General features: G+C 41.6%; 1 protein-coding gene and 1 pseudogene across 4 annotated transcripts in view; one reads left to right on the top strand and one right to left on the bottom strand.

Moving 5' to 3' along the window:
* FKBP5 (FKBP prolyl isomerase 5) overlaps positions 1-13314 on the top strand; it is a 112748-nt gene that overhangs the window by 69011 nt on the left and 30423 nt on the right. The window lies entirely within an intron of this gene.
* LOC117087107 lies at positions 10897-11622 on the bottom strand (annotated as a pseudogene).

The raw sequence follows: 13314 nt of genomic DNA, 5'->3' as shown, positions 1-13314 counted from the left end.
CAAGCCTGTAATCCCAGCACTTTGGGAGGCCGAGACGGGCAGATCACAAGGTCAGAACATCGAGACTATCCTGGCTAACACGGTGAAACCCCGTCTCTACTAAAATACAAAAAACTAGCCTGGCAAGGTGGCGGGCGCCTGTAGTCTCAGCTAGCCGGGAGGCTGAGGCAAGAGAATGGCGTGAACCCGGGAGGCAGAGCTTGCAGTGAGCTGACATCCGGCCACTGCACTCCAGCTTGGGCGACAGAGCCAGACTCCGTCTCAAAAAAAAAAAAAAAAAGTTAATTCAGAGATGTTAAATAAATTGCCCAGGGTTACAGAGTTACTAAACAGAGCAGTAGATTATAATCCTATTTAGGACTCAAATCCATCTCATCAGCTGTCATCAAGATAAAAAAATAGTTCGTCATTTAGATCAATATTCGATAATAATGTTCATTCTATTCCCTATCAGTAGACCTAGGTTCAAGTCCTGCTTTGGTGTTTATTGAGTAACCTGAAGCTTTTCCGTTTCTTCATTTGCTAAGTGGGAGAACGGGCATCTCTGAGGACTGAGATAGCTAACTCTTCTTTCCTCCCAGAGCAAATTATATATACCACTGTGTATACTACTTGTCACTTTACATTGTAATAGTATTTGCCCATTTATCCCAGTATACTGTGAGTGCTTGAGGACCAGAATCTTTCTTCATGGCTTTTGTTTTCAGCATTACCTGCAGTGCGTGACACACATTTGGTGTTCAATAAAGGCTTTCTGCATAGATAAGTGCTTGAGAAGTGTCATTAGTGAGCTGAAATCCTTCAAAAGAGAGTTGTGAGAAAACAGAGAAATACTTCCATTAAGAACAAACATCAAATCATTCAACAAGGATGGGAACATGAACTATTATTATAAAAGTTCTGTTTAAAATAAAGATTTCAAAAGCCAGGTGTAATGGTGTACACCTGTTGTCCCAGCTACTTGGGAGGCTGAGATGGGAGGATCACTAGAGGCCAGGAGTTCAAGGCTATAGCATGCTATGATTACACCAGTGAATAGCCAGTGCACTCTAGCCTAGGCACCATAGTGAGACCTTGACTCTTAAAAAAAAAGAAAAAAAAGTAAAATAGAGTTCATTTAAACAGAAAACAAGAATAGCTGAGTTTCTTATATTTAAAGTATATACGATTTTCGGCCCATCACTTCTACGAGTCTGGAAAATCAGTTAAAATTCTGTTGTTTTGGGAAGCAGTTATAAATATTACTTACCCCAGATTGTCATTTGGAATAAGTTTTAGAATACATGAAGAGCTTTAAATGTAGAATATCAGGGAAATAGCTTCAGACTAGGAGTTAGGAGATAGGGTTCCATCCTCAGCCCTGGTCTCAGGCTGGCTCCAAGTAGACCTCACCTCTGGGCATTAGCATCCTTCCTATGCAGTGAGGCAAGGTGGAACCTCTTAATTTTTAAGGTCCTACTAGCCCTAAAACTCCATCATAGAATTCTAAACATTTACAAAAGTTGTAGGAATGATAGAAAATCATCTTCACTTTATTAGTAAGCACTTAAGCTTGTCTATAATGTGTATTTTAAATTTTTATTATGAAAAATTTCAAATGTATATACAAAGGTAGAGGTTTACTCCTATGGATACAGGAACTCCCTAGATTCAGTAATTTATAATATATATTTTTAAACTGGAGGGTTTTGTCAACTAAGAGGAAAAACTTTTCCCAATTATAGACAATACCACAACATTACTACTGTGGAGACAACTTTAGAGCAGACTAAATTAATCAAATTTTGCTTTTGGTAATCCTTGTGATGGGAGTCAATTTTTTAAAACTTTTTGTTTTGAAGTAATTTTAGAATTACAGAAAAGTTGCAAAACTAGTATAGAGTGTTCCCTTATATGCTTCACACAGCTTCCTCTAAATGTTAACATCTTACCTAATCACAGTACATTTATCAAAATCAGGAAGTTAACATTGATGTAGTACCAGTAACTGTTTTCCAGATCTTATTTCAATTTCACCGGTTACTACACTACTGTCGTTTTCTGGTCTAAGATCAAACTCAAGATCCAGCATTGTATTTCCTTTTTTTTTTTTTGAGATGGAGTCTTGCTCTGTCACCCAGGCTGGAGTGCAGTGACACAATCTCAGCTCACTGCAACCTCCACCTCCTAGGTTCAAGTAATTCTCCTGTCTCAGCCTCCCAAGTAGCTGGAACTATAGGCACACGCCACCATGCCTGACTGATTTTTAATTTTTTTTAGAGACATGGTTTTACCACGTTGTTCAGGCTGGTCTCGAGCTCTTGACCTCGGGTGATCCACCTGCCTCAGCCTCCCGAAGTGCTGGGATTACAGGCGTGAGCCACCACACCTGGCCTACTCTACTATTTTGAATACAACTGACCATTTTGTAGAATATCCCTCAATTTGGGTTTCTGGGATGTTTTTAATTAGATTGAGGTTATGCATTTTTTAAAAATACCACTGAAGTGATGTTGTGCCTTTCATCATTATCAAGATACTGATGTTTCATTACTGGTGATGTTACCTTAGAACACTTGGTTAAGGTGGGAAACCATGTTTCACTACTGCAAAGTTACTATTTTCCTTTTGTAATTAAAAAGCATTAGGAGGGAAGTACTATCTTGTTTTATATCACAACTTTACACACTCATTTTGACATTTGTTGATTTTTGAATGCAACAGTTATTACTGTGCCTTTTGACTAATGGTAAATTCTCTATTGCTGTTATTCTCACTACATTAATTTGAATCCTACCATATATTTATTCAGTTGATTTATATCATTATGGACCTGTGTATACTTATTCTGTAAGTTATTATTCATTACTATTCTTATTTATTTTGTTGTTCAGATTGTCCCAGATTTGACCATTGGAAACTCCTTTGAGCTTGTTTTTGTGTCCTTTCAATATTATCCCCATTTTTTTAAAGCACTTCCTTACTTTCTGGTACCACAAGACACTCATGGCTCATCTTAACATTTTCCTGCCCCACACCTGGAACCGACCATTTCTCCAAAGAGCCCTGATTCCTTTTATTGGAGAAAGGCATTTAGAAACTAAGATCTGAGTGCTAGGTTTGCTCCTGCTATGAGATGTCATCATTCCTAGATCCTCTTAGCAGACAGAGAGATAGAGAACATATGAACCTCAACATACATACATATACATCTGCATGTATTTCTACATCAGCCTGTGTGTGTGTATAGTGGTTGTTGTTGTTTTGTTTTGTTTTTTTTGGAGACAGAGTCTTACTCTGTCGCCCAGACTGGAGTGCAGTGGTGCAATCTCAGCTCACTGCAACTTCCGCCTCCCAGGTTCAAGTGATTCTCCTGTCTCAGTCTCCGGAGTAGCTGGGATTACAGGTGCCCTCCACCACGCCCAGATATTTTTTGTATTTTCAGTAGAGATGGGGTTTCACCATGTTGGCCAGGCTGGTCTCGAACTCCTGACCTCGTGGTCTGCCTGCCTCGGCCTCCCAAAGTGCTGGGATTACAGGAATGAGCCACCGCACCTGGCCAGCCTGTATATATATGTGAAAAACCATGAATACTCACTGGCAGTTGCAGTTCCAGTTCCAATCCAGCACCGCAAGTTTACTTGCCCTTTGCTCATTTGAAACTCCATTCTCCAGAAGTGAGAAAGTGCTCTCATTCTCCACAGCATACTCATGGCTCCATCCTAGTGTATATGTAAGGTGGTTTTAGAATTGCTAACCTAGACCCCTGTGACAAAGTGACTTTAGAAAATATTTGTGTATAGTACCTTTTGTCATTGGCCTTATAGTATATTCAAAACACTTGCTTTCCAACTGAGGTAACGTCTTTCTTCCCCACCCCCTTCAATGTGATTGTGTTATTCAGTTGTAACAAACTGTTCATTTGTTACTGTTTATATTCCATTTTGGGTTCCTGCCATGCTCTGGTTAATTTTAATTATTTGTTTTATTTTGGATATTTGAATATCCAAATATTCAAATGGATTTTGGATATTTTGGATTTGAAACATTACCATGATTTTAAACTATACAAAAAATAATATACTCAAAAGTGTCATTTCCCCCCTCATCCCTATTAACCTGTTCCCATTTCCCCATTATTTCCACCCTATTCCAGTCTCATTAGTTATATCATTAGATCCTGGTTTTTCTTCCTGTATTTTATTATGTTTTATGTCGTCTTATTTTTTCTGTTTCTGTCAACAAAGGGAGCCAGGTATGGTGGCTCACACCTGTAATCCCAGCAATTTGGGAGGCTGAGGCAGGAGGATGGCTTGACCTCAAGAATTTGAGACCATCCTGAGCAACATAGAGACCTTGTCTCTACAAAAAATTTAACATTTAGCCACGTGTGATAGCACATGCCTCTAGTCCCAGCTACCCAGAAGGCTGAGGCAGGAGGATCTCTTGAGCCCAGGAGTTCAAGGCTGCAGAGAGTTGTGATCATGCCACTTGTACTCCAGCCTGGGCAACAGAACAAGGCTCTGTCTCCGTTTAAAAAAAAAAAAAGAAAAAAAGAACAAAAGAAAGGGCAATGACTAATCTTTTGTCTTTCATCTTGATAGAATGTACTTTCCTGGGAAATTCTAGAGTAAATGGTTGATTTTACTTTTTCACTCAAAAGACCTCCTTGGTTTTCTGGAACAAATCTATTTTATAGAAATTTATTGTGTCATACTTTCATTTATCAAGGTTAAAATGTCCTGGTTTTTCCTCCTTTAAACAAGTTAGCTATCTAGGGGAGGAGAACAAAGATTACCCTAAAGGTGGTCCCTGTTCAAAACCAAGATCACCTTGTTCTTTTTGAAATCTTCTCAGTCTTTACTGGTTTGCCTTTTCTTTATAGCATCACCAGATACACTTAGATGTGAAACCAGATATAAAACCTGGAACTAGGCCAGGTGCGGTGGCTCATGCCTGTAATCCCAGCACTTTGGGAGGCCAAAGCGGGCAGATCACCTGAGGTCAGGAATTCAAGACCAGTCTGACCAACATGGCAAAACCCCATCTCTACTAAAAATACAAAAAATTAGCTTGGAGTGGTGGTGGGCATCTGTAATCCCAGCTATTTGGGAGACTGAGGCAGGAGAATCACTTGATCCTGGGATGCGGACGTTGCAGTGAGCAGAGATCGCACCACTGCACTCCAGCCTGACAGAGTGAAACTCCGTCTCAAATAAATAAATAAAATAAAACCTGGAACTAAAGTCAGCTGTAGAGTGAACAAGAACAATAGACACTGATCACCCATTACAATATGTTGTTATAGATATGTGATTTACTAAATTTCTGCCATTTCTGTGTAAAGAGACAATGAAGTGGTGTGGAGGAGGGGACAGATAGGCTTTGAAAGTGATGGACTTGAGTTTTGAATCTTGGAATTGCTCCCTGATATTTTTATAACTTTAGACAAGTTACATAACTACCTGGGGCATCCAGTTTTTTTTAAATCTGTAAAATGGGAATAATTTTCACTCCCACAGGTTGTGTGACAGTGATATGGTTTGGCTATGTGCCTACCCAAATCTCATCTTGAATTGTAGTTCCTATGATCCCCACGTGTTGTGGGAAGGACCCAGTGGGAGGTAACTGAATCATGGGGGCAGTTTCTCCCGTGCTGTTCTCATAATAGAGTGAGTTCTCACGAGATCTGATGGTTTTACAAGTGTCTGGCAGGGAAACCTGCCGGCCCTTCTGTCTCCTCCCACCATGTGAAGAAGGGCATGTTTGCTTCCCCTTCTGCCATGATTGTAAGTTTCCTGAGGCTTCCCCAGCCATGTGAAACTAAGTCAATTAAACCTCTTTTCTTTATAAATTACCCAGTCTCGGGCAGTTCTTCATGGCAGCATGAGAATGGACTAATACAAATAGTTATGAACAAGAGTGTCAGACATTTAGTGGACACTTAATTTTTTCTGCCCTATATATTGTGTTTCACTAATTTGTTTTGCTTCCTTTTAATTGATCTAAGGAAAAAGATCCTTGACTCCTCTTCTTCTTTTTCTGTCGCCAAGGCTGGAGTGCAATGGCACATCTTAGCTCACTGGAACTGTGGCCTCCCAGGTTCAAGTGATTCTCCCACCTCATCCTCCTAAGTAGCTAGGACTGCAGTCACGTACCACCACGCCCAGCTAATTTTTGTATTTTTAGCAAAGCTTGGGTTTTGCCATGTTAGCCAGACTGATCTTGAACTCCTGACCTCAGGTGATCCACCCACCTTGGCCTCCCTAAGTGTTGGGATTACAGGCGTGAGCCCTGTGCCTGGCTGTCTCCTCTTTTTCTTATCTACTACATGTCATCCATCAGCAAATCCTCTTGGCTCTACCATGGTTATTAGAGACCTCATTTGCCTTTAATAACCATCTTCAAACTAATCATATATCTTTTTTTTTTTTTTCTCAAGACGGAGTCCGGCTCTGTCGCCCAGGCTGGAGTGCAGTGGCGCAATCTTGGCTCACTGCAAGCTCTGCCTCCCGGGTTTACGCCATTCTCCTGCCTCAGCCTCCCGAGGAGCTGGAAGTACAGACGCCCGCCACCTCGCCCGGTTGGGTTTTTTTTTGTATTTTTTAGTAGAGACGGGGTTTCACCGTGTTAGCCAGGATGGTCTCGATCTCCTGACGTCGTGATCCGCCCGTCTCGGCCTCCCAAAGTGCTGGGATTACAGGCTTGAGCCACCGCGCCTGGCCAATCATATATCTTAATAGTAATCTTATCTAACTTATATTTCTCTAGGTTCTGGGGGAAGAATAACATTATGGACTCAAAAAGGCTTTTCTGAATTGTAAACCTTTACTTCCTTTTCATGATTCGTCTGTGTATGGAGGAGATAACTTAGGTTAGTTTGATGGGATTTATTCTTTCTCAAAGAAATTTTGATTTTTACTCTTTATATGAGGATCCTAATGGTTGCAAATCAGTTTCTAGAATCTGTCCCACTGTGCTTTTTCTTATGTCAGTTAAGATGACCATCTTTTAATTTTTATTCAAAGTTTTCCTTTCATTTAAAAAGTTACTGTGTTCTAAAGTACTCTAATTGATATGATTATGATGACTGATACTTCAGTCCTTATACTTAAGTTTAATTGCAAGTCATGGCTACATTGCTACTTTTAAGCTTTGCGTTCTTAGAAAATCAAATCTGACTTACATAAGGTTCTAAATAGTTACCAATTACTCTTCCCCCATCCCCCAGTCTCTCACATCGTCTGATTTGTCAACTTTAGTGGTTGGAAGAGGCCCATCAAAATGCTGGCTGTATGTGGTTCTCTTGCCTCTCAGTACTTTCAGCCACATTTGAATGCAAAGAATGCAGATAGTCAGCAGTATTTTTAAATGTGAAATTTTCAACAGAGTGTTCTACAGGTTCCAGTTGTTGGCATACCTCCTTTCCCTCTCCAAATCTCACTGAAATGATAGATGGAGGGAGCAAAGATTTTCAAAAGAAGAAGAAGAAATCAATAATAGTGCTGGAAAGGGGAGGAATGTAACAGTGGATCAGAAATTATGGAGAATTTCTGGAATATGTAAAGTTGATGGAGTTGGACCAATGGAAACTAGTCTCAGCAAATCCAACCCAAGACAGGTGTAAAGAGGACTTATGCAGAGGTACATACTGTTCCTCTCAACAGGCTTAGGCGGAACTCCAAGCTCATAGTTAGCTGGTATGAGGCAGCCCAAGCAGGCTGTGCAGCAGTCATCAGGGTTGTTATAAAACAAGATGGAACAGCGGGGCCAGTAAACCTCCAGTGCAGTAGTTCTCAACTTTTCCTGAATTTAGAATTACCTAGGGAGCTTTTAAAAATTCTGACACCCAGACCAGTTAAATAAGAATCTCAAATCTCAGAAAATGGAACTCTAGGCACAAGTTTTTTTTTTTTTTTAACTCCCAGATTAGTTTGCAGACAAGGACTGAAAACTACTAGACTAGGGTCTGGCTGTGACTTTTTCTCCCAAGCTAAAACCAGTAAGACCAGGTTCTAAAATAAAATAGAAAAATAATAAAATACATTTAAAAATAAATAATAAAATCAAATGTGCCTCAAAAGACTCCAAGTGTTAGGACTTAGACTAGGGAAAATGAATGTAGTTTTTGAAACCTTTTTGTTTTTTTTGAGACAGAGTCTCACTCTGTCACTCAGGCTGTAGTGCAGTGGCGCGATCTCAGCTCACTGCAAGCTGCACCTCCCGGGTTCATGCCATTCTCCTGCCTCAGCCTCCCAAGTAGCTGGGACTACAGGTGCCTGCCACCACGTCCAGCTAATTTTTTTGTATTTTTAGTAGAGACAGGGTTTCGCCATGTTTGCCAGGATGGACTCGATCTCCTGACCTTGTGATCCACCTGCCTTGGATTACAGGTGTGAGCCACCACGCCCGGCCTTTTTTGAGCTTTTAAAACAAATTTAAAGGGGAAAAAAGTGAAAAGACAGCTTTTCATAGTAAATAATGCTAAAGTGTTCTGCTCCTGAAGTCAGCTTTCCTGTGCCATCATGCCCAGCTCATAGTAAATGCTTAATAAATATTTGTGAGATCTTCACCCGTAGATCCCCTCAATCAGCCCATCCTTTTGCAGAAAGGCCTGCCATGGAAACATATCTAATTGCTTAGAAAAATGGTGCCAGCTAACTATAGTCATTTGATCATCCCAAATCCTTCCTTTATAATACAGCCAGACAACAAAGAATCATCAGCAAATCTCATGAAAAAAAGCACCACTAAAGTGGACTAACAGAAGAAGAGAACTTTAAAAATACTAATTATTGTCTTCAGAAATTGTTAACAGGACATCAAATTCACAAGTAAAAAAGCCAACTTCCCTGAAAAAGGAAAGGGAGGACAAGAAAGTTTCTGGAAATCAGAGCATGATGAATCAAAACTGAAACTCAGAGGAAGGGTTGAAGAGCAAAATGGACAGTCCCTGAAATCTGGTGATCTGAAAGACAGCCAAGGATTTCTCAGAACACAGGAAAACAAGAGGGATGAATAGTGAAAAAGAAATTAGAAGATATGGATAATAAATCCAGGAGAGGTAATATGCATCTAATCAAACATCTAATAGAAAATTTCTATAGGCAATGAAAGAAAAACAGTCTTAAGATTGAAAGGGCCAGTTGATAGTGGTACCCAGGAGGAAGGAGTGATTTTTCACCCAGATACATCCTGGTGAAATTTCTGAATTCTGTAGCTTACAAGAAAATTCTGAACTCTTCCAAGGAAGAACAAGCTATGTGCAAAGGAATAAGAATCTTACTCATTACACCAAAGACAATGCTTTTGATCATTGTTTATAGCTATATGTATTTTGAACCTAGAATTCCATACTCAGCCAAACTATCATTTATGTACGAGAACAAAATTAACTTTTTGGAATTTGCAGACTCTTATTTTTGAAAAAAATACTGTGAGATGTACCAAAACAAACAAAAAAATAAGAAGCAACAACTCAAGGCATAAGAAACAGTAGCGAGAAAAAAAAAGTAATTCCCATATCAGATACATTTGTCCTGAAAGATCTCTGAAGCAGTAGAGCTGTAATGTTAAAAGTAATTATTAATAATGAAACAGTCTGGACTGGGCACAGTGGCCCACACCCGTAATCCCCACACTTTGGGAGGGCGGGGTGGGTGCATCACTTGAGGCTGGGAGTTCAAGACCAGCCTGGCCAATATGACAAAACACCATCTCTACTAAAAATACAAAATTTAGCAAGGTATGATGGCACATGCCTGTAATCTCAGCTACTCAAGAGGCTGAGGCAGGAGAATCACTTGAACCCAGGAGACAGAGGTGGCAGTGAGCCAAGATTATACCACTGCCTGGGTGACAGAGGGAGACTCTGTCTCAAAATAATAATAAAAAAACAATAACAGTCTGGATTCTGGGTTATTTTAACAAAAGGTGGTGAGGGTAGGAAATGAAGAGGGGAAGGCAAAATTGTCTAAGATTATTTTATTTTTTAAAACATTTTTTGGCCGGGTGCAGTGGCTCACGCCTGTAATCCTAACACTTTGGGAGGCCGAAGCAGGCGAGTCATGAGGTCAGGAGATCAAGACCATCCTGGCTAACACGGCGAAATCCCATCTCTACTAAAAATACAAAAAATTAGCCAGGCGTGGTGGGGGCACCTGTAGTCCCAGCTACTTGGGAGGCTGAGGCAGGAGAATGGCGTGAACCCGGGAGGCGGAGCTCGCAGTGAGCTGAGATCATGCCCCTGCACTCCAGCCTGGGCGACAGAGCAAGACTGTCTCAAAAAAAAAAAAAAAAAAAAAATTTTTTTTGGAAATGAGGTCTTGCTCTGTCGTCCAGGCTAGCATGCAGTGGTACAGTTGTGGCTCGTTACAGCTCAACGTCCTGCCCTCAAGCCGTCCTCCCACCTCAGCCACCGGAGTAGCTGGGACTGCAGGTGCACACCCAGCTAACTTTTTTTATCCTTCTAGAGACTGCGTCTTGCTATGTTGCTCAAGCTGGTCTTGAACTCCAGGGCTTAAGCGATCCGCCTGCTGCAGCCTCCCAAGTAATTGAGATTACAAGCTAGTGTACTACCATAACCAGCTGTCTTAATTTCTTGTTCCAGGGGAGATTATGCTGATTCTTTTATTTTATTTTATTTTATTTTTAAGATTCAGGGGAGACATGTGCCAGTTTGTTACATGGATATATTGTCTATAATGCTGAGGTTTGGGCTTCTATTGAACCCATCATCCAGATAGTGAACACAGAATATAGCCCTTGTACCTACCCCTCCATCCTTTTTCGCTTTTGGAGTCCCCAGTGTCTCTTGTCTCCATCTTTATGTCTGTGTGTACTCAGAGTTTAGCTCCTACTTATAAGTGAGAACAGGCAGTATTTGGTTTTCTGTTTCTGTGTTAATTCACTTAGGATAGTGGCCTCCAGCTGCATCTGTGTTGCTGCAGGGGACATCCTTTCATTCTTTTTTATGGCTGCATAGTATTTCATGGTGTATATGTACCACATTTTCTTTCTTTTTTTTTTTTTTCTTTCAAGTCTGTCAAGCTATTCTTTACTTTGGAGAGAGGGCAGGGCAGAGTGCTCTGTCCTTCTTGGCAGTGGCTTTTGTCACGGTGGCCAGGACATTGCTCAGTTCCTCCCGCTTCCTCTTGGTGTGGATGTGCATCCCCACCCTTGTCTTGATGAACTTGAGGGCCCATTTGTCCTTGGAGACCTTCAGTAACTCCATGGTGCACGGCTCGTATGGGGTGAAGCCACACACCTCTCAGATCATATCCTGCACGAACTTGGTGTATTTGGTAAGGTGCCTGCCAGGGCGGCTGTGCCTGGGCTTCCTCACGTTCTTGTCACCTTGTGGCCCTTATTGAAGCCCACGGCCATAGGGTAGCACAGAGCCATGGCTGCTGCTCTCCAATGGTGGCCATAGTGGAAGGAAGCCCACATTTTATTTATCCAATCTACCGTAGATGGACATCTAGGTTGATTCTGTGTCTTTGCTACTAAGAATATAACTGTACTTAAGAGTAAGTGCTATGCTGGGCATGGTGGCTCATGCCTGTAATCCCAGCACTTTGGGAGGCCAAGGTGGGAAGATCACTTGAGCCCAGGAGTTTGAGACCAAACTGGGCAATGTAGTAAGACCCCATTTCTACAGAAAAAAAAAAAAAAAAAAAAGCCAGGCATGGTGGTGCATGCCTGTAGTGCCGGCTACTCAGGAGGCTGTAGTGGGAGGATCATTTGAGTCACATTTATACCACTGCACTCTAACCTGGACAACAAAGCTAAACCCTATCTCAAAACAAAACAAGCTGGATGCGGTGGCTCATGCCTGTAATCCTAGCACTTTGGGAGGCCGAGGCAGGCCTCCCAAAAAAAGAAAAAGAAAACATTGTGTAGAAAACCTAAGACAAGAATAAAACCACTCATGTCAGTGATTACAAAAAATATGAATGGGATAAAGTCACCTATTAAAGGCAAAAGGTCTTATAAAGTGAGAGCAACAACAATGTCTAGCTATGTGTTCTTTTTTTTTTTTTTTTTTTTTTTTGAGACGGAGTCTCGCTCTGTCACCCAGGCTGGAGTGCTGTGGCCGTTTCTCAGCTCACTGCAAGCTCCGCCTCCCGGGTTCACGCCATTCTCCTGCCTCAGCCTCCCGGGTAGCTGGGACTACAGGTGCCGCCACCTCGCCCGGCTAGTTTTTTGTAGTTTTTAGTAGAGACGGGGTTTCACCGTGTTAGCCAGGATGGTCTCGATCTCCTGACCTCGTGATCCACCCGTCTCGGCCTCCCAAAGTGCTGGGATTACAGGCTTGAGCCACCGCGCCCGGCCCTAGCTACGTGTTCTTTATAAATGAAACACCAAAAATGTACCAAAAATTGAAAATAGAGGAAAGATTACATCTGCCCATATTGAGATCGGATGGAGCTGTGAGACTTTACGTTTTTGTTTTTCATATGCTTTTGAAGTATTTATGAATGTCCTGGGATATAAGTCCAGGAATAGAGAGCAAATTCTTGGAACCACTTTATTATATGTTTTCACAAAATAATGTAATAACGGTACTTGGTCTAAAGTGGCCAGTGTTCATTCTTTCAAATATTTTGGATTTATATAATTTCTTTCTTCCAAAAAGGTATCTTCAAGTCTTCAGGTAGAATAAAATCATAGTAGAAAATAAGTCTTTCTGGCCAGCCATGGTGGCTCACACTTATAATCCCAACACTTCGGGAAGCCAAGGTGGGAGGATTGCTTGAGGCCAGGAGTACGAGACCAGCCTGGCAACATGGTGAGACCCCATTCTTAACAACAACAACAACAACAACAACAAAATAGCCAGGCGTGGTGGTGTGTGCCTATAATCCCAGCTACTAGGGAGGCTGAGGAAAGAGAATAGCTTGAGTCTACAAGTGTGAGGCTGCAATGAGCCATGATCACACCACTGCACTCCAGGCTGGGCAACAGAGTGAGACCCCCAACTCAAAACAAAAAAATAAAGAGGCCGGGCACAGTGGCTCACACCTGTAATCCCAGCACTTTTTGGGAGGCCGAGGCAGGAGGATCACTTGAGGTCAGAAGTTCAAGACCAGCCTGGCCAACATGGCGAAACCCTGTCTCTACTAAAAACACAAAAATTAGCTGGGCATGGTGGTCCCAGCTACTCGGGAGTCTGAATGAGAATTCCTTGAACTCAGGAGGCAGAGGTTGCAGTAAGTTGAGGTTGTAGTGAGGCAAGATCACACCACTACACTCCAGTCTGGGCAGCAGAACAAGACTCTGTCTCAAAAAAAGAAAGAAAACAGTCTTTTGTTGCTGCTGCTGCTGCTGTTGTTA

Source organism: Trachypithecus francoisi, unplaced genomic scaffold (genome assembly GCF_009764315.1).
Source record: "Trachypithecus francoisi isolate TF-2019V2 unplaced genomic scaffold, Tfra_2.0 Lachesis_group10, whole genome shotgun sequence".
Classification (NCBI taxonomy): Eukaryota; Metazoa; Chordata; class Mammalia; order Primates; family Cercopithecidae; genus Trachypithecus; species Trachypithecus francoisi.
This window is presented reverse-complemented; position numbering and strand designations above follow the sequence as displayed.